The sequence below is a fragment of the Lissotriton vulgaris genome, chromosome 8 (assembly GCF_964263255.1).
Source record: "Lissotriton vulgaris chromosome 8, aLisVul1.2, whole genome shotgun sequence".
Lineage (NCBI taxonomy): Eukaryota > Metazoa > Chordata > Amphibia > Caudata > Salamandridae > Lissotriton > Lissotriton vulgaris.
Genome location: NC_141696.1, coordinates 1,538,912,344 through 1,538,933,966, shown reverse-complemented (window position 1 = coordinate 1,538,933,966; position 21,623 = coordinate 1,538,912,344). Strand labels below are relative to the sequence as shown.

At 48.5% G+C, this 21,623-nt stretch overlaps 1 long non-coding RNA gene across 1 annotated transcript in view; it reads left to right on the top strand.

Moving 5' to 3' along the window:
* Window positions 1–17,705, top strand: part of LOC147700318 (uncharacterized) — a 116,285-nt gene extending 98,580 nt beyond the window's left edge. The window contains exon 3 of the long non-coding RNA XR_015299249.1: window positions 17,549–17,705. This is a non-coding gene — a long non-coding RNA (uncharacterized LOC147700318). The remainder of the gene's footprint in view (window positions 1–17,548) is intronic.
* Window positions 17,706–21,623: the final 3,918 nt, after the last annotated feature.

The following is a 21,623-nucleotide window of genomic DNA, read 5'->3' as shown; positions in this document are numbered from 1 at the left end:
GTAGCAGCATCCATTTTGTGATGCTGAGGCTCGAGTTAACTTTAACCGGGGTTCACAGTTACATACATGTCGTGTCCCTCTAGAAGGGTGGAATGCTAACCCCGTCGCCAGAATTGGCGAGGGGTTAGTATTCCAATTCGTATGACACCTTACTCGACATGTTTTGATAAAGCGATACCAGAGTTGGAAAATAACCGCGAGGATTATAAGGCACTTAAGAGTATATGGTACGCGTTATCATAGGGACACCTTGTGTGCCCCAGGCATGTCTCATTCCTTTCAGCCCTGTCCTACCTAATGCACAAAATCCTGTCTGGGGTGGTGCTAGCACCTCCCCTGACAGAAAACCCTTTGTCCAAGCCTCCCTCGCTGGAAGGACTCCCAGCAGCAGGTGGTCAGACTTGTGTCTGTGGTGGCAGCATCCATTTTGTGATGCTGAGGCTTGAGTTAACTTTAACCGGGGTCCACAGTTACATACATGTTGTGTCCCTCTAGAAGGGTGGAATGCTAACCCCGTCGCCAGAATTGGCGAGGGGTTAGTATTCCAATTCGTATGACACCTTACTCGACATGTTTTGATAATGCGATACCAAAGTTAGCAAATAACCGCAAGGATTATAAGGCACTTAAGAGTATATGGTACGCGTTATCATGGAACAGCTATTAGGACTTGGTTCCGCAAGCTGCAGACGGGCTCAGCTCATGCCAGAGCACCATCTCACATAATTCCAAGCACTCTGCCTTCAGGATTGTTAAGGCCTGCCATAGTAGTGACTGATAGGAATACATGTGTCCATTTTAGGGTTAGATATAGGTATACTATATCTACAGCAAAGGGTGATTACACCACTTTGCCCCAGCTGTCGTGCAGCCAGTTGTGTCAGATTTAGATGGCCAGCCAGGGGTGGCATAATACATGCTGCAGCCCCTGGTAGGCCCTGGGTACACCTATGCCCTGAGTTACAGGGTCTGATAAGGTGGCCCAGTACCAATTGGTTAATGCACCTAAGGCACACGTGTCAATTTAGTGAGAGAACAGCTAGGCTGTGGGTCTGATTGGCAGGTCCACAGCCAGGGAAGTCGTAAACCAGTGAAGCAAAAAGCAAAAATCTGGTGTGATCATAGGATTGCAGACCCTACTCTCCTACAACTATATCTAAAGCAAAGGGTGATTACACCACCTTGCCCCAGCTGTCGTGCAGCCAGTTGTGTCAGATTTAGATGGCCAGCCAGGGGTGGCATAATACATGCTGCAGCCCCTGGTAGGCCCTGGGTACACCTATGCCCTGGGTACAGGGACTGATAAGGTGGCCCAGTACCAATTGGTAAATGCACCTAAGGTACACGTGTCAATTTAGAGAGAGAACAGCTAGGCTGTGGGTCTGATTAGCAGGCCCACAGCCAGGGAAGTCGTAAACCAGTGAAGCAAAAAAGCAAAAATCTGGGGTGATCATAGGATTGCAGACCCTACTCTCCTACAACATGCACACAACATTTTTAAAGACACTGCTAGGGCACGGGTCATTAACCCTAGAATTGAGAAAAAAAATAGGGCTGCACCTATCGATCCTACATACATAAAATGGCAGCTACCCCTGGACTCCCTAGTGGTGTCCAGCGCATGTAAGAGGGCTAACTAACAGACTACCGGAGAGGCTGCTCCTCCAGACAAAGAGTCAAAAATCTTTGAGGCATCGGGCAAAAGAGTAGCAGCTCAAGCAGCAAATTCTTGGAGAATGGCCAATACACAGGCCTTGCTGGCCAGGTATGACAGAGCACATTATGATAGCTTAGAAGAAATTCTCCAGCACTTACCTGACCCTTACAAACAGCAGGCAGATGAACTAATACAAGAAGGGAAGCTCATCACCAATGCCGCAATTAAATGTGCCCTAGACGTGGCTGATACAGCTGCCAGATCCATCAATACAAGCGTGCTGCTAAGGCGCCACGCATGGCTTCGCATATCAGGTTTTAAGAATGAAGTACAATCCACTATTCTTAATCAGCCCATCAACCCAGACTTTTTATTTGATCCAGCAGTTGACTCAATTCTGGACAAAATGAAAAAGGATGCGGACACGGCAAAGTCTATGGGAGCTCTCCAGTCCCAACAACACCGGGGCTCCTTTCGTCGCTCTAATTATAGAGGATGAGCCAGAAGTAATACATCACAGCAATCCTCCACCTACAAAACAAACATGCAATCCACGTACAACAAAAACACCAACAGGGGTGGATACAAGGGCAATAACACCAAAGGAAGGGGTCACAGAGGCAATGCAAATAGATCCTCCACTAACACCAAACAGTGACTTCTTGGCACTACCCCCAGACCATATAACACCGGTCGGGGGAAGACTACAACAATTTCTGCCAGTCTGGTTAAATATCACTACAGACAAGTGGGTCAGGCAAATTATCCAACATGGCTATTGCCTCAAACTCACTTCAACACCTCCCAACATACCCCCCGTGCACCGTCCAATGTCACAGGAACATATAACATTGATACAGCAAGAGGTCGTCAGTATGCTGCAAAAGGGGGCCATAGAACCTGTACTGCTACAACATCAAGGAACAGGAGTATACTCCCTATACTTCCTGATTCCAAAGAAGGAAGGGTCTCTCAGACCAATATTGGACCTCAGGCCCCTCAACCTGTACATTTTGTTGGAGCATTTTCATATGCTCACTCTCCAGCAAGTCTTACCATTGCTTCGCAAGGAAGACTTCCTAGCAACTCTGGACCTCAAAGACGCATACTTTCATATACCAATACACCCTGCTCACAGAAAGTATGTCAGGTTCACTATACAAGGACAGCACTACCAGTGCAAAGTCCTACCAATTGGTGTCATAACAGCTCCACACGTCTTCACCAAATGTCTAGCTACAGTGGCGGCACATCTCAGAAGGCAACACATCCATGTGTACCCATATCTGGACGATTGGCTAATACACGCGCCATCGGCCCAGCAGAGTGCCAACCACATGTCAAAAACCATCCATCTCCTGCACAGTTTAGGCTTCTCGCTAAACTACCCAAAATCACATCTGCAACCTTCCCATGTCCAACAGTACCTGGGAGCAACAATAGATTTGACAAGTAATACTCCTCCCCTTTCTAAGCGCCTTGAGACCCTCTGGGTATGTAGTGCGCTATATAAATTCTCTGACTTGACTTGACTTGACATACACTGGCAGCAAAAGCATATCCCAACGCAGCACGGATCAACGGAATGCAAACATTGATCCAAAAGTTCATACCACAACACTCATTACCAGCTTGAGTGTTTATGCAACTGATAGGCATGATGGCCTCGTGCATATTCATAGTCCCTCATGCCAGGCTACATATGCGCCAGCTCCAAGAGTGCCTTGCAAGGCAGTGGAATCAGGCTCGGGGGCAATTACAGGACCTAGTGTTGGTGACCAGTCGTGCATACAACTCTCTGCATTGGTGGAATCCACAAAACCTTTGCAAAGGTCGACTGTTCCAAGAGCCTGTCCCACAAATAGTGTTAACCGCGGACGCATCCCTACTAGGGTGGGGAGCCCATGTCCTAAATTACACAGTCCAGGGACTCTGGACTGTACAACAAAAGAAGATGCACATAAACCTTCTGGAGTTGATGGCAATCTTTCTAGCCCTAAAAGCGTTCAAGACCCACTTATGCAACAAGACTGCGTTGATCTGGACGGACAACATGACAGCTATGTATTATATTCAGAAACAGGGAGGAACATACTCACCACAGCTGTCGCACCTAGCTCAAGCAATGTGGAAATGGGCCATTCAAAGGAACATGTTTCTCATGGCAGAGCACCTCCCCGGCAAGGACAATCAGGTAGCCGACCTGCTCAGCAGACACAGTCAGCAAATGCATGAATGGGAGATTCACCCCAAAGTGCTCCAACCATTCTTCCAGAAGTGGGGACACCCGGAGATAGATCTGTTTGCCACAAGCGAAAACGCAAAATGCCAGTACTTTGCCGCCAGGTTCCCACATCCACAGTCGCAAGGCAATGCGATATGGATGAACTGTTCAGGCAAATTTACGTATGCTTTTCCCCCAGCTCCATTAATATCGCTAGTGGCACGCAAACTACGTCAACATTCACTGACGCTAATCCTAGTTGCTCCGACATGGGTGAGGCAACCATGGTACACAACGTTCCTAGAACTGTCAGTAGTGCCTCATCAAAGACTGAGACTCACACCCAATCTCCTAACTCAGAGCCATGGAGAAATCCAACATCCAGATCCGCAACAGCTGAACCTGGCGATCTGGCTCTTGAAATCCTAGAGTTTGGATACCTAAACTTGCCTCCAGACTGTATGAACATTATCAAGGAGGCAAGAAAACCCACTTCCAGGGCGTGTCATGCAGCTAAGTGGAAAAGTTTCGTCATTTACTGTAGTAACAATTATATAAACCCACTTGATGCTTCAACTCAAAACATAATTTGCTATCTCTTGCACCTACAACGCTGCAATTTAGTCTATTCATCCATCAGAATACATTTAGCTGCGTTAGCAGCATATCTTCAAAACAGGCAACACCTTTCACTATTTAAGGTGCCAGCAATGAAGGCGTTTATGGAAGGACTAAAACGCGTAATTCCTCCGAGACACCCACCTTCACCAGTCTGGAATCTGAACGTTGTTTTAACCAGACTAATGGGACCACCTTTCGAACCACTACACTCATGGGAAATACAATTTCTTACTTGAAAAGTGGCTTTCCTTATTGCCATTTCTTCGCTTCGAAGAGTTAGCGGGCTGCAAGCACTAACTATTCAAGAGCCATTCATCCAAATACATGCAAATAGAGTAGTTCTCAGAACAAACCCTAAATTCATGCCAAAGGTGGTATCCCATTTCCACATAAATCAGACCATAGAACTGCCAGTGTTCTTTCAAAATCCACAGACAGTAGCTGAAAGGGCCTTGCATACTCTAGATGTCAAAAGAGCTCTGCTATACTATATAGACTGAACTAAAGCATTATGCAAAACAAAACAGTTGTTTGTTGCTTTTTCACCGCAACACAAAGGTAACCCTATTTCGAAATCAGGTATAGCCAGATGGATCGTTAAATGCATCCAAATATGCTATTTAAAAGCCAAACGCACCTTAACAGTTCCCCCTAGGGCGCATTCCACACGCAAGCTAGGGGCATCCATGGCTTTCCTGGGTAATATTCCTTTACACGAAATTTGTAAAGCAGCCACATGGACAACCACACATACATTTACAAAACACTATTGTGTAGATGTACATTCAAAACAGCAAGCTGCTGTAGGACAGGCTGTTCTCAAAACTCTTTTCCAGACTGCTGCGACTGACACAGGTAGCCACCGCTAAGGGAGATACTGCTATACATTCTATGCACAGATATGAATTCAGCAGCCCACATGCCTCGAACGGAATATGCTACTTACCAGTATGCATCTGTTCTTGGCATGCAGGGCTGCTGACATTCATATCGCCCACCCACCTCCCCGGTGCCTGTCGCAGCCGCAGCATTCACTCTTCGCATGAACATCTCTTACTGTACTATACTCCATCTCTGCCACAATGGCGAAAAACAATCTGAGGATGGAGAGGATGCCCATGCGCACTGTAGTCCAAGGGAGGAGCCACCTATCTCGTGATACTTCGAAGACTCTTCCAGGACAACAACATGCAATCATTTGAACCCAACACTAAGCGGCGATCACTGCACAGATATGAATGTCAGCAGCCCTACATGCCAAGAACAGATGCATACCGGTAAGTAGCATATTCCTTTTACCACATATAACCCCTTGAATACCAGATGAAAGGACACCACACAGGTTGTTATGAATATAAACAATATATTTATTACTAACAAACAACTCTGAACTCTTTATGAGATCATAGGGCTAAGCACATAACAATACTCTTCAGAAAAATACGATAAGTTGCACAAATTACAATGGTGCCCTAGGAGCACGACAAACCATATACTAAGTAAATGGTATAAGGAAATCGATAGAGGAAATGAAGATGCTCAGAGGCTGTAGGATCGCTGGGACTACAGTACACTAACTTTAGGTAAGTAGTAGGAGGCCCACGGGACGCATGTGCAGAGTGTGAACTCACATCCGAGATGCGGAACAAAGTCAATGGGCAGAACAAATTACGAAAAGGTAAGTAAAAGACAGTTCCTACTAGTTACAACTAAAACGACAGAATACCTGGACACTAGGAGAGTCAATCTACCCTTGAGCACCGAAATGCTCTTGTTACCTCACTCACGGGCTGCGGGTACATAGGTGTGAAAGTGTGTCGGGTTTCCGCGTTGAAGTCTATGGAGCCTTGAAGAAAGATGCTGCAGGCGACCAGGAGGAAGATGTCCGGTGCGATCCAGGGGTGGATCGAGGAAGATGGAGACCTGAAAGCACAGGGGACAGTGTTCAAAGTCACTAGCCAGTGACCGGAGTAGAACCAGGAAGGAACCAGATGCTGTTGTCGCGATCAGGTGAAGAGTGGACGCTTGACTCTGCAGCCACGTGGACCAGGAGGTGTCTTCGACGACCAGGATGGAGGCACGAGCTGTGCGACGCAGGCTCTCGCTGTCGGCGGTGTCTGTTCCAGATTCGGCGTCAACAGGCCTTGGCCTTGGCCCCCTGTACAGTGTACCTAAGGTACACTGTACAGGGGCTGATAAGGTGACCCAGTATCCAATTAGATAAGTACCTAAGGTACATTGAGTCCATTTTAGCAAAGAGTGCAGGAAGCCTGGGGTCCTGAATAGCAGGATCCCAGGCCAACTAAGTCGAAAACCAGCTAAACACCAGGCAAAAAGTTGGGGGTAACCATAGTCAGATATCCACCTTCCTACAAGGAGGAGCTAGTGACCGCTATTCGGGGACTACAGTTGTGAAAGCCTGGGGACCCCAATGGTATCCCTGTGGAATTGCACAAAATGTGTGCGGTGGGAGTGGCTAAGCCGCTATTAGAAATGTTTCAGGAGGCACGAGACTCGGGCTGGCTACAGAGAGACCATCAAGCCGCCACGATAGTCATCTTCCAAAAAAAGTGGGTAAACCACCGTCAAAATGTAGCTCCTATATGCCTCTCAACGTGGAGGTCAAGGCATTGGCAAAGGCACTGGCAAATAGATTGCAAGGGGTAATTACATCCCTAATACACCCCGATCAATTGGGCTTTATGAACCATCACAGCACCTGCCTAAATCTCTGCCGCCTCTATGGGGTGCTGAGTCGGACCGAGCCACCGTACTCAGAAAGGGTGGTTGTGTTAGCCCTAGACGCTTAAATGGCATTTGACAGCATCTCCTGGGATCATATTTTCGTTGTCCTGACCAGAATGGGTTTTGGACCCAGACTTTGCATATGTGTCAGATAACTTTATCAGGATCTCGTGGCCTGGGTGCCTGATGATGAATGGAGTGGATTTCCGTTGAGTTTCCTCTCCAAAGAGGGACACACCTGGGCTGTCCACTGACGCCCATGATTTTTTCACTGGCCCATGAGTCCCTGGCATAACGGGTGCAGCAAGATCAACTAATCAGTGGGCTATCACCGGGTGGATGCTGGGAAGAGTGCATATCACTTTACATGGATGATATTCTTCTGTAGGAAACCCTTGGTGGATATTGTATCAAATGGTCTAAATCGGTTGTCTTCCCGCTTTCTGGGGGAACACCCCGGCTTCCATTGTACTGCGATGCCCCAATTGTAATAGAAGGGTTCAAGTATCTGGGCATAGTCATCACCCAGGACCCACAAGAATGCATACGCCTCAACATACTCCCCCAGGCAGATAGAGTAGCATGCCTTTTAGAGCTCTTTTGGTTGATTTCTATCTGATAGAGACATCTAGCCGCAGATTCCTTAACTTAGAATATCCCCAGGCGTCAGACTGGATCCGGATTTTTTGGCAGCAGCAACTCTGGGCACCAGGGGACGGTGCCACACGACCCCGCCCTAACGTCGTCCACGTACGTGACGCCAGCGAGGTTATATAGGTCCCTCACGGCGCGCTGACATCAGTTTTCTTCGGAGAATCTTTTCAGCGGCACAATGCGTAGCCACCAACAAAACTGTGAAAGTATGGGAACAGCTGTGGCGGTCCGCGGCGTGCACTCACGATAATCCTGGGACGGGGCTTAAAGGTGGGCACCCAGTGGCACACGCAGGTGATGACAAGATCCTCGAAGTGGTGACTGGTGCTGGCACTTAGCGGCGCAGCTCCTCAGCTGCAGCGGCCCACAATACCAATAGCGATAGTTCTCGTAGTATGGCAAATGCGTGCCCTCACCGGCACAGCTCCTCAGCTGCAGCAGCCTACAATAGCGATAACGATGACTTTAGTAACACAGGCAAATGCGGTGCTCTCCGCTGCAACAGCTCCTCAGCTGCAGTGGCCCTTTAATAGCAATAACGATGACTGCGTTCCCCGCAGTAGAACCAGAGGCTCTGGAATTCTCAACAGAGACTTCACCTGCGAGTAGAATCACCCTCAAATAGGAATCCAGTCAGCTGATGGGTGAAATCTAATGTCCCTGAAACTTCAGCAGGAGGCAAGCTCTAATCAGGCCCTTGGGTAGTTGCTTCAGCAAGATGGATGAAAGTTTCAAAGTCCTTTCCCTCTAGTTCGTCTTGACATCCAGAAGTAACACCCCTTGTAGGGGTTTTCGCACAGATATTTATATCCCAAAAAGTCTTTGTTCTCAACAGTCACAGACCTCTGAACCCAGCCAGAACCAGTTTGGTGTCGTCCTGGAGCACTTTGTTTACTATGCGGCATCCTGCCTTTCAGGAAGAGGGGGTCTGCCGTCAGACGCACAGTGAGAGGTGGAGCCATCTTCACCTTGCCAGGCACAGCCCTGCTCAGATCAAAGGGTCACCCCTCGCCATACTCTAACTGCAGATCTCTCTATTCATCTAGGTCGGACATCTGCCCTGTCCCTCCAAAACCAGACAACCAATACACATAATAGCAGATAAGGCTTAGGCAGGAACACACCCACCTTTCAAAAGTGGCAATTCCAAATACAGAACACGAAAATAATCTTCACCATAAGATGCACTCTAATATCCTGAAATCAGGCATACTAAACTCGGTCTTCCTATCATGTCCCTTGGGTTAATTTACAATAGGGAGCATTTGCCCTATAGCACTGAATGGCAGTGGCACAGCGCCCAGAGCATCTAACACCAGCAAACACAGAGGAGACAAAAGCTAAAAATGGAAGGGAGACCCACGCCAATGGTGCCAGATCTATCTGAAAGAAACAGGTTAGTATTAGATTCCTTACCTTAGAATATCCCCAGGCGTCAGTCTGGATCCGTAAACCTTTGCGTAGCAGTACCCTTGCGCGTCGGTGGGCGTCGTCTGTGGCTCTGCGTCCGTCGGCGGCGTCGTTGGCGCTGGGATGACATCGCCGGAGTACTTAGACGCCGCCCTCGCGCGCTGACTTCAGTTGTTCTTTTTCCCGCGCCAGCAAGCGCAGATCCGGAAATAGTGGTACCCATAGTAAATTTTTTACTAACTTTTTCGATCCTTTTTGGATCCCTTTCAAAGTCTTCTAGACTCCGACGGTGCAGGTAGGGATGCCCGGGTTTATTCCCTGCAAGGACTGCGACCGACTGATGTCGGTTACCGACCCCCATCGCCAGAGCCTTCACTGTCAGGGATTCAACCACGACGACAAGGCCTGTCCCGACTGCCGAGCCCTGATGTCTAAAGCTAGGCGGGAGCGGTCCCGCAAGCGGCTCAAGCTCCGGCAATCGGTCACGCAAGGTCCCGATCCGGACAGAGCTCGAGGGACCGGTCGTGGGGACGGAGCAACCATAGCTCCGTGAGTCGTCATCGGTCTTCGGGCTCGAAGTCCTCAGGTAAGCACAAGAAGTCGAAGCGGCATCATCGCTCTTCCGACTCCCCCCGATGCTCGCGTGACGCGTTGCGGCCTGCTTGATACCCTCCGGTCCCTGGGCAGCACGCGACGCCGGAGGAGATCGAACGCTTCCTCATGGCCATGAGGTTGCTCTCTCCTCCTTCGGGCCTAGCAGACCCATCTGGGGGCCCCAGCGGGTCCGGTGCTACGCCCCCGACGCCGTCGGGTGCTTCGGCCCCGATGCCGCCGGTGACTTCGGTCCCGGCACCGCGGGGCCCCACTGGATCCGGATCCGGGTCATCGCCGGTCGACCTGACGACCTCGCCGGCGCCGATCCCTAGGGTGTCACCTTCGGCGCCGCCTCTGGGCGACGCCGTCCCCGATGCCCCCCTTGATTCGGTTCCGGCGTCGGGTGGGCGCCGCGCAGCACCGCTCTCGACCCCGCTTGGAGAGTTCTACTTCAACGAACCGGCCCCATCCTTTGACGACCCTGACTATCAGGAGATGGGTGACGAGGAGTGTTGGGAGGGGTCTGAGGACCCTCTGGCACAGCAGTGTCAGTCTATACAGGACTGGACAGGTGGACTTGGGGATGCCAGTGGTCTGGACACTTCACCAGACACTGGTTTTGTCTCCCCTCCTGGCGTGGCCTCGGAGGAGGGGGAAACCTACAGTGTGCTGCTGACACGGGCGGCCAAGGCCTTGGGCCTTGAGCTCCCCGTTGCGGCCGTGAGGTCTAACCTCCTCACTGAGGTCCTTAAACCGCAGTCATGCTCGGCTGAGCCTCTGCTGCCGTTTAATGAGGCCTTGTCGGATGTTCTTTTGGGCACTTGGTCCAGGCCCACTACAGGTCAGCCTGTAGATAGGAACATGGTCAGATGCCACCACCCGGCTCCGGGCGACCCTTGTTTCCTGTCCACCCATCCCACCCCCGAGAGTCTAGTCATCCAGGCCACTAACTCCCAGACCGCCTTCCCGACGGCTCCGCCAGATCGGGAATCCAAGAGGTATTAGCTATACAGTAAAAAGGTATTCTCCTCCCTGAGTTTGGGACTGCGGTCCTCCAACACCGCATGCCTCTTGGGCCGCTACACCCACTCTCTGTGGGACACGGTCGTGGACGTGCTGCCAGACTGCCCGGCGGAGGTCAGGGCTAAACTCGCCCAAGCCCTTGCGGAGGGTCGAGATGCATCACGGTTCTCTATCCGGTGTGGGCTGGATACCACCGACTCACTGGGCAGAGCGATAGCAACAACAGTGGCGATTCGCCCGCCATGCCTGGTTGAGGTCCGCCAATTTTTCGGCCGTTGTCCAGAACACGCTTATGGACATGTCGTTTGATGGCCGTCGCCTTTTTGGCGACAAGGCAGACCATGCGCTTGAGCGCTTTAAGGACTCCAGGGCTACGGCCAAGTCCTTGGGCCTCTCGGCCCCGTGCCAGCAAACGGGTGCCTTTTGCTCCTTTCGTGGCCAAGGAAGGAGCGCCCCCACATGTGCTGCCAGCCACGCACCGCAGACTAATATCCAACGAGGCGGCGGCTGTGGAAACCGCCGTGTCGGCGGTCGGGGACAACGGCGAGGCCAGTCCACACCTTCCCCCGCAGCATCTACCTCTAAAGCCTCCTAGTCCGTGCTTTCAGGCCCATGTGACACCAGTGGGGGGCAGGGTTCGCCATCACCACTTCCACTGGCGCACTGTCACTTTGGACATGTGGGTGCTGCAAATCGCCCGTAGAGGCTACTCCCTCCCCTTCGAGGCGACCCCTCCAGCCATGCCACCGCAATACCACCGCGTGTCGGGGACTCACTTGCAACTTCTGCAAGAGGAATTTACGGCTCTCTTGGCCAAGGGGGCCATTGAGCGCGTACCTGGGCCGGAAGTATGGTGTGGTTGTTACTCCCACTACTTTCTGGTACTCAAGAAGGGCAAAGGAGGCCTACGCCCTATCTTGGGCCTACGGAACGTCAACGGCTTCCTCCAGAAGGAGAAGTTCAAGATGCTGACACTGGCTCAGGTCTTAGCTGCCATGGACCCAGGAGACTGGATGGTAGTGTTGGACTTGCAGGACGCTAATTTCCACTGCCGACCCACCGGCGCTACCTGCGGTTCACGGTAGGCCACGAGCACTTTCAGTTTACCGTGCTCCCCTTCGGCCTTACCAGCCCCCCACGGGTGTTCCCGAAGGTGATTGCGGTGGTCGCAGCTCATTTGCGCAGGTTAGGGGTTTCAGTCTTCCCCTACCTCGATGACCGGTTGTTGAAGGCGGGCTCGCCCCAGACAGTCGTCAGCCACCTCCAGATGATGGCAGACCTCCTGCACCAGCTGGGGTTTTCCATCAATGTGCCGAAGTCACACCTGTGTCCCTCTCAGAAGCTCCTCTTCATCGGAGCGGTTCTCGACTCGGCGCAGTTTCGGGTTTATCTTCCCGAACATCGGTTTCGGGATATTCAGGCTCTGATTCCAATCTTTCAGCCTTTATCCCGGGTCTCAGTCAGGTTGACGATGCGGCTTCTGGGGCCGATGGCCTCCTGCATACTTCTGGTGCATCACGCCCGGTGGCAGATGCGGGCTCTGCAGTGGGACCTGAAGATTCAGTGGGCCCAGCATCAGGGCAAGCTGTCCGACCATGTCCTGATCTCGGAGGGCACTGCGAGACAGCTGCAGTGATGGCTCACGGACTGCGATTGGATCAGCGGCAGATCCCTCTCCCTACCCCAACCGGAGCACATAGTTGTGACGGACGCGTCCCTCCTAGGTTGGGGAGGCCACATGGGAGAGGCGGAGATCAGAGGCCTCAGGTCTCCGGCGGAGTCCAGGCTCCATATCAACCTTCTGGAGCTGAGGGCGACTCGTCTAGCACTGAAGGCATTTCTCCCCTCTGTCCGGGGGAGTGTAGTGCAGGTGTTCACGTACAACACCACCGCCATGTGGTACTGCAACAAACAGAGCGGGGCTCTGCGCCTCTGGCAGTGGCAGGAACATCAGGGCGTGACCCTGGTGGTTCAACACCTGACAGGTTCTCTGAACGCCAGGGCGGACGAACTCAGCCAACAGTGCATGATGGATCACAAATGGCGTCTGAACTGGGACGTGGCGCAAGGCCTCTTTCTGCAGTGGGGAGAGCCTTGGTTAGATCTATTCGCCACCGAAGAGAACACGCAATGTCATCAGTTCTGCACGTTGGAATTTCCAAGGTGGCACTCGCTCGGAGACGCTTTTTGTCACAAGTGGAGTTGCGGTCTGTTGTACGCCTTTCCGCCTATACCACTTCTGCCCAGAGTGCTGAAGAAGATCAAGCGCGACCGGGCCCAAGTCATCCTAGTTGCTCCGGACTGGGCACGAAGGTACTGGTATCCCGAGCTACTCAGTATGTCAGTCGATCCCCCGGTTCGTCTGCCTCTTCAGGAGGACCTTCTGTCACAGCAGCAGGGGACGGTCCTCCACCTGAACCTGTCCAGTCTCCACCTCCATGCTTGGAGATTGAACGGCGACAGTTGAGGCCATTTGACTTGCCTCCTGAGGTCTGCAATGTAATTCTGGCAGCCAGGCGTCCCTCCACAAAGTCGGTATATGCCTGCAGGTGGAACAGATTTGTGGCATGGTGCACAGCAAAGGCTGTGGATCCACTTCTGCCCCCCTTTCTGAGGTTCTCCTCTTCCTTCTTTCTCTTGCCCAGCAGGGCTCTGCTCTGGGCACTATCAAGGGCTACCTTTCTGCCCTTTCAGCCTTTCTAAGGCTACCTGATCAGCCATCTTTGTTCAAGTCCCCAATTGTAACTAGGTTTCTGAAGGGCATCACACACATGTTCCCCCCTGTTCCATTTGTGATGCCTCAGTAGGACTTGAACCTTGTTCTTACCTATCTGATGTGCGCTCCCTTTGAGCCACTTCATAACTGTCTTCTCCGTCTTCTTACTCTGAAGACTGCTTCCTTGGTTGCTATTACCTCTGCCAGGAGAGTGAGAGAGCTCCAGGCTCTTTCTTCCAAACCTCCTTTCCTTTCTGTCCATTCGGACAAGGTTGTGTTGAGGACCAGACCCTCTTTCCTGCCCAAGGTTTTCACAGCCTTCCACATTGGAAAGTCTATCACCTTGCCCACCTTCTTTCCGCCTCCGCATCCCTCAAAAGAGGAAGAGCGGCTCCACCGTCTGGACCCAAAATGTGCGCTCTCATTTTATCTAGATCGCACACACCAGTTCCGGGTGGATGACCAAATCTTTGTTGGTTACGTGGGCGCTAAGAAGGGACGGGCGGTGCACAAGCGGACCATCTCTCGGTGGGTCGTCTTGTGTATCAAGGCATGCTACTCCTTGGCTAAGAAGGAGCCTCCTGTTGGGCTGAGAGCCCATTCCACTCGGGCCACGGCGGCTACCACTGCCCTGGGCCGGGGAGTCCCTTTGCAGGACATCTGTCAGGCAGCTACGTGGGCCTTGCTGCACACGTTCGCAAGACACTACTCCCTGGACAGCCAAGTCCGGAGGGTTGGCTTCTTTGGCCGTTCCGTTCTCCAGGACTTTCTGATGTGATTATTGATTCGCAGACTCACCACCGGGGTTGGTATTGCTGGGGTATCTATTCTAAGGTAAGGAATCTAATACTAACCTGTTTCTTTCAGATGAACAATTTACTTACCTTCGGTAACGATATATCTGTAAGAAACAGTAGTTAGTATTAGATTCCTTACCGCCCCACCCACCTCCCCGTTCTGCGAACCGATATCTAGGGTTAAGGTCATCCCCTTTCAGGGCCCTAGTTTCAATATCACCAGTGTTGTTTTTTTACATGGCTCTGCGTTTCTGGCGCGGAAAAGCTGCGTATAAGAACTTACGTCAGCGCGCGAGGGCGGCGTCTAAGTACTCCGGCGACGTCATCCCGGCGCCAAAGACGCCGACGACAGGACGCGGAGCCGCAGACGACGCCTACCGACGCGCAAGGGTACTGCTACGCAAAAGTTTCCGGATCCAGACTGACGCCTGGGGATATTCTAAGGTAAGGAATCTAATACTAACTACTGTTTCTTACAGATATATCGTTACCGAAGGTAAGTAACTTGTTCAACACGAAGGTAAGTAACTCGTTCATCAATACCTATGTTGCCCTCTTACATTTGCTAATTAGGTTTTATGTCCTGTGGAGTTGATTAATTTATCAGCTTCTTCTACCTTCCTTATATTATGCATTTGATTTTCCCACATTACTTTCAGCATTGCCAGGAATCGCGGCTGGGGCGTGGCCCCTAATTTCTGACCCTGGTCCCTAATTTCTGAACCTGGTCCACTCGCCTGCCTAACTCCCATTGATGTTGCTCTATTGAAAGACAGACATCTTATCTTATCATGTACGAAAAATTGTCATACTTCAGAAGCTTTATATATCTGATAGAGACTACGAGCCGCAGATTCCTTCACGTAGAATTATCACCAGGCGTGAGACTGGATCCTGAAACTTTTTGCCACAGGTATCCCTGCGCGCTGGGGGCAGGGCAACATCACGCATCTCTGCCCAGAGGTCCTCCGTGCACGTGACACCAGCGAGGTCACATAAGCCCCACCCCCAGCGCGCCTATGTCAGTTTTTTCCTTTTCCGCGTGCAAAGCGGATCCGGTCTCACCAATTGTCTTCTATTCTGTACTGGTGGAACAGTGTGTGAATGCCTTCAGGCTTCAAAATCTTGCACGTCGTGTGGCCGGGTGGCTAGAGGTTGGTTGTTCCTGCCTGTTGGGACTGCCTCCTCTTCCTTGCTTCGGAGTGTGAATGTAGGCCTGCTACATGTGTCATGCCTTCACGCAGGTTCCCTGTCTCCAGGGGTGAGGTGGAGGGTTGCCATCTAGGTATTGGCAGGGTGGCTGTTCAAGGCTCTGCTCTGTTCTTCCTCTTTCTCTGCCCTTGGGCACTGCAGTGTTGCACTGTTCATATGGGGTTCCTTTTTGGTATACTCTTTCGCACACTGTTCCCATGCTCCCACAGTTTTTTGTTTGGTGGGTCCGCGTTGTGGTGTTCATAGGACACTAAATTGATTTTAAAAAATCTTAACATTTTTCTGATGTTGATTTCACTCCAATGGATCGATATGTACTCTTTGTTTTACAAAATCCTATTCTGCAGTATTGGTATTAAGGGCTCCCTTCCTACTTAGTTTTGTAACAAAAGCTTTCCAGTTACTTCTTCAGGCTCCTTCTGGACCATTCAATATTCTAAAGTTGTTGCATCTGGAGTGATTCTCAAACCTCTCGCAATCGTACATTGGGCCATTGTTTTGAGGCTTTAATAGTCTAATTTCTACTGTATTTTTCTCTAAACCCAATTTAACTTTTTGGGCCATAGTGTCTTCTAACATTTTAGAGCCGCATGTACTAACATTTGAAATTGTGAGTTCCTAATTGCGATTCCATGTGAATCGCAATTAGGAAATGTTAATTCCAAATATATAAAACTCCATTGGGTGTAATTTGCGATTCCGAGTGGGTTGCAAATGACCTGCCTCATTAATATTCATGAGGTGGGTCGTAATTTGCGACCCATTGGGAATCGCTAAAAAAACAGGGATGGTGGCCTACTAGAGACAGCAGACCACCATGTTTGTGTTTGATTTTAAATAAAGCAACGTTAAAAAAAAATGCAGCCAGTTTTCCTTAAAGGAAAATAAGATGTGATTGAAAAATAAAAATAAAAAGTATTCTTTTCCTTGTTTAAGAAAATGTATTTTTGTGCATTCACCCTTCCTGTTTGCGAATGCATTGGCACCAAAGTGAAATTTGTGTTGAAAAGCGAATGTTTTTGACTGTATTGGGGTAGCAAAATATTCATACAAAGCACTGCGTGTTAATATTAGGAAGGGGCACCCTTAAAACTCCCCTTCCTTATACCCACTCACTAACCCATTTTGCGATTCAGTAATAGGTTACAGAATCACAAAATTATTTTTTGCACATAGGAAAATGCTTTTTTTTTCTTGCAAATGGGTCGATTCTGCAAATTGGGCCTTTTGCCACTAAGAACAAACTACATACATGTGGCCTTTAGTTCTTACTGTTCGATTGTACAATTTGTTTTTTTATAACAGTGAGCATGCAGCCTGAATCTCTTTTTGATTCGTTTCTGAGATTTCAAATCTCATTTTTATTTGTGTTAAGATCAAAGAAAGTATTCTCCAATGACGTCTTTCCTTCCTGAAACTGGGATCTTTCTCTTTGGTGCTTGTGTGGGGTTTATTAGATTTTGTCATCTCATTTATTGCATGGCTTTCCCTGTGTTCTCTGGATTGCAGAGAGTATCTCCATTCTTCCAGAAGTACCAAATATCTATTTGTGGTCAGATATCTATACTAATCTCCATAGTGGCTTCTCCAGTAACTGCACCTGAGGATTAAGGACAGCTTAATGGGGTTATATATCTTGGAAAAATCTCGGGGCCTGATTTAGATCTCGGCTGACTGGTTGTCCCATCCGCCGAGATCTAAATCAGGCCCTCCGTAAAAAATATTGTTTCTTAACATTCTCACCAAGTAGTTCTCACTCATAGTAATTTGTGACCGCAGTTCAATGTCATCCCTTGAATCCACAAGTTCTCTTTCTCACAACCATGTTTCTGATGTGTTTTAGCGCATGAAATACTATTCACTTTACCAATGGTTGATTATTGTTATTCTTCTAGGATACACTGAATGTTGGTGCAATAAAAACCATCATGGAGGAAGTGAAGTCTGTGAGCGACCTTTCAAGTGTTCTAGCCACCCTAAAAGTAGCTGCAGAGTTCTTGGCAGTAATGGGTGGAGATCCAGAACAACACATCATGGACTATATAAAAAATGAACTGAAAATGGAGGACAACGTCAAGCATTTCAAAGCCTTACCAGTAAGCCTGTAACTTTTTCCTTCTTCTTTTATCACCATTAAAACATTTGTTAACTAGCAGGGATCATTAGATTCTAGACCTCATGAAATACTAGATATCATCAGACACCTAGAAGGTCCTGTTAAAATGGCAGATAAATTGTGGGTGGAATGTGCACTGACAATGAAGGTAGTAGATGGAAAGAGATTTGTCAGGCCTCAAACCACATGGCACTAACATTGATCAATTGCTGACTGTCATTATCATGTTTCAGCTAGGCAGAGATAGATCCTTGGATTAGAGTAGGTTCATGGCACCTAATTGATAGTGTAAGTAATCCTTTTCCCCAGGTCATGTTCTGCCTTGATTCTCATTTTGCCATGCCCTTTTCCTCTAGACTTTCCCTTCCCCCTTCCCCAGGGTTCCATAGTCTTAGTTGGTCCCAATCCGCTAAACACATTGAGTACAGAAAGATTGAAATGGCTATCTTGAAATCTAAAGCAGAAGTGGAAGAAAAGGACAGGGATTTGTGCTTCAGAAGCCTAGGCTAGCTCACCAGCAGAGGGATTGACAAAAAGGAGCAAGAGAAATCATAGAGAGAGGGGGGCCAGCTTCAAGAGGAGAAGAAGCTGGATAACAGATATGCAAATGAGGAACTAGATAGAGTTAGATTCTTCTCCGATAACCTAAGCCCTTGTGCAGCATCAACTACTGATGATAGATGCCCCCATCTTTAGGTTTTTATCCTCCTACATAATAAGTGCAGACATTTTGACATAGCTGGTGACCTTCTGTCTGGTGTATGCACCCCCACTTTAAGCTCTGGTGGTTTACTGAGTCTTCTGTTAAAAGGGGCTGAAACAATCTAGTAGTTGAGTGATGAGGAACACCAGAATTTTACCACTATAAGGGCGAATGAGACGCAACACATACTGGTTGCACACGAAGGCCTGTTGCTGAGACAGCTTTCTGCCCTCCTGGGGAGATGTGATAACTCCCAAGAAAGATACAATGAGGGCCTTCTCTGGTAAGAAGTGTCACCTACTTCCTGCAGGAAGGTACTCTGGTGTTGGTTGAAAAGGAGCTCAAAAGAGAAGCTGCCTTTGACGGGAAAATGGGTAACAATTTGGGAGAGGGCTTGTTTAGGCAGAAAGACAGGTAATTGAGGCAGGAGAGGGGAAACCAGTCACCAAGTTTTGCTGGGGCATTTACCCTCTTTGGTATTCACACCTCTTGATTGGACTAGGGAGCTCCAAACGCCTGTATAGTGGTCCTGACATATTGGAAGTGGCTAGAATGCTGCACTTTATTGGAAGTGGTCATCAGGTGGGAGGGAATCCTGGGACTGCGACACTGGACAACTGGTAGTCAAGTCGCGCCTGGACTTCTGTCAACACAGAGAGGACTTAGAGGGATATCAGCCCTGTGAGCAGGGCCGCCTTACCCCCTTCGTGGACCGTGAAGCAGTTACAGCAAGACCCCCATCTAGAGCATTGCATCCACAGCATCCTTGAGCATCTTCAACATCCTTCATCCCTTCCACAAGAAATCCCTGCAAATGATAAAAGTGCCTAGAACTGATTGAAGACTGCTTCACCTGTAGAGTAATTTTTTTCCGAGGACCTTGCTGATCCCAGTGACTGGCTCCCTACTGGAGGTAATCACCTAAAGTGACTCTAAGTGACCACATTACAACTAGCCCAAACCTTTTAGTCAAAAAGTTTTTAAGCATCAAATTCATTGAATTTGCAAATGCTTGTTCTTGATTCACTATTCCTTGTAAATTCTATATCCCCCGGAACCATCCGGGGATCTTTTTTGTTACGGTGTCTAAAAATACATAAACATACAGTCTATTTTTATAAATTGGTGTTGGATTTCTTTGGTGTCTTGTTGATTTCTTCTTCAATAGTCTTGGTGCTTTTTCAATGCATTACACTTGTTCCTTTGTGTAAGCCTTGCTGCTCAGAGCCACAGCTAACCAGGGTTGAGCTCAAGGTTTGACAAACAAAACCTAAGGGTCCTAAAGGGGTTGGTCAGGTGAGGTCGCACAACCACACCTCATAAAACACCTCATTTCCTCACAGGATCTAATTCAGGTAAGTGCTTTTTCCCCACATATACAGATTCATCATCTGTCAATATCCTCACCAGGCACCAAATGGGGACTTGAACATCGTTTCTTCCAGCTGCTGAACCTTACTGGTCATAAGTGGTGCCATTGTGGCCGCAGCAGGTGACTTTCTGAAAGGTGCTACGTGGCCTGACTGCAGGTCCTTTTTTCCAAGCTCCTCAGACACAGTTCCAGAGCTTCCACTGTTTCCTTTCCTTGAACTACCACCAAATGTTTTTGATATACCACAGCATTCCTTTTAAAATAATCTTTTCCTTCAAAGGGGACAGGTGGTAAATGGAAGATGAATTGTCTCTGGAATTGAGAATCTGCATACATGGTAAGTCCATGTAATTCCCTGTTCTGGGGAAAAGATGCTACGATTGCATGGTACAGGGTTGCAATCACTCTGATTCTGGACCCAATAATGTTAGCACTGCTGCACTGTCCAACTCAAAATTAAGGCAGAGAGTCATCAAGAATGTGCAAGAAACTCACAAGTAAGTTATTCTTCCAGAACAGGGGGCTTAGTTATTCCTCTTTATATGAAGGGCCCAAGAAATAGCTTAGCTAACTATCACCGAGTTGCACCGGTTGATGCTTCGGGAAAGCTTTTATGGAGCAAGGCTTTATTCTTCAATATTGGATCTTTCAAAGATTCACATGCTTGAATCTATCATGATTTCATATATAACTTTCTTGTAGGGATGCCACAACCTCCATAACACTTTCCAACTTGTGTTACCAGAATCCTCAGCCCAAAAGGAACTTAATGTTAGCAAGGCAGAGTTGAAGGGAGAAAGGAGATTAGGGAAGAGAAAAAAGACCGCTGTTTCAGATGTATGTCTTGCTGTTACTACTGAATTTCTAGTCTTTCTTCAACGGGAATCCAAACAAAAGAATACAATTTTAGTAAACATATGAATATTATTTTGGAAATACTCTTGCTTGAAAAATTTGGTATGCCTGCTGATTTACATCTATTTTCTCAGCTAGCTGCAAAATAAACATAACCTTGTAATGTGTAGATATAATATAATACTCTCAAATAGTTAATGGGTGTATTTACACCCACCTCCATCTTAAGTATTCTTTCCTCACACTGGGACTGCTAAGAGCCAGCACTAAACATCTCTAAGTAAACCTCAGAGGATTTTAAGTTAATTTTTTTCCAAAAGCCATGATTCATGGCACACAATATTTCTTCCACATTTAAATTTCTCTGAAGCACTGAAATGGTTAGGGAAGTTCAAGAAAAGAAAGTAACAAGCATCTAGCTGCCAAATTGCTCCCTTAATAAAGTTTTAACTTTCAAAATGACTACTCTATCCAACAATTTATGCGCCAAATCTAACTTCCTGAAAAACTTGTCTGAGGAGCGTCTCACAGATTTGTCAACTTTAGGGCGCCATGTTGAAAGTATTCTCCTGCCACTTGTTATTAAGGAAATCAACTTTAATTTTATGAAACGTCAGAAAACTCAGTTATTTGTATAAAGACAGGACATTTTCCTGTGACAGCCACAGTATGCAAGCCTGCATTTTTAGTAACAATATTGACAGAATCATGCATGTTACCGATGTGGGAGTGTAAGGAAAGAGGCTTTTTGAAGGCTTACCCTGACTTTTTGCCCCCTTTTTGACTACTAGGACTAGTGTAATGTCTCTGAAATGCCCTGAACCCTGCTAAACAGGACTCAGTGCATGTGCTCTGACCCTTAAAATGGTCCATGGTTAATTGGCTTGTCCCCAATAGGCATAGCGTAACTTACTTGTAAGTGCC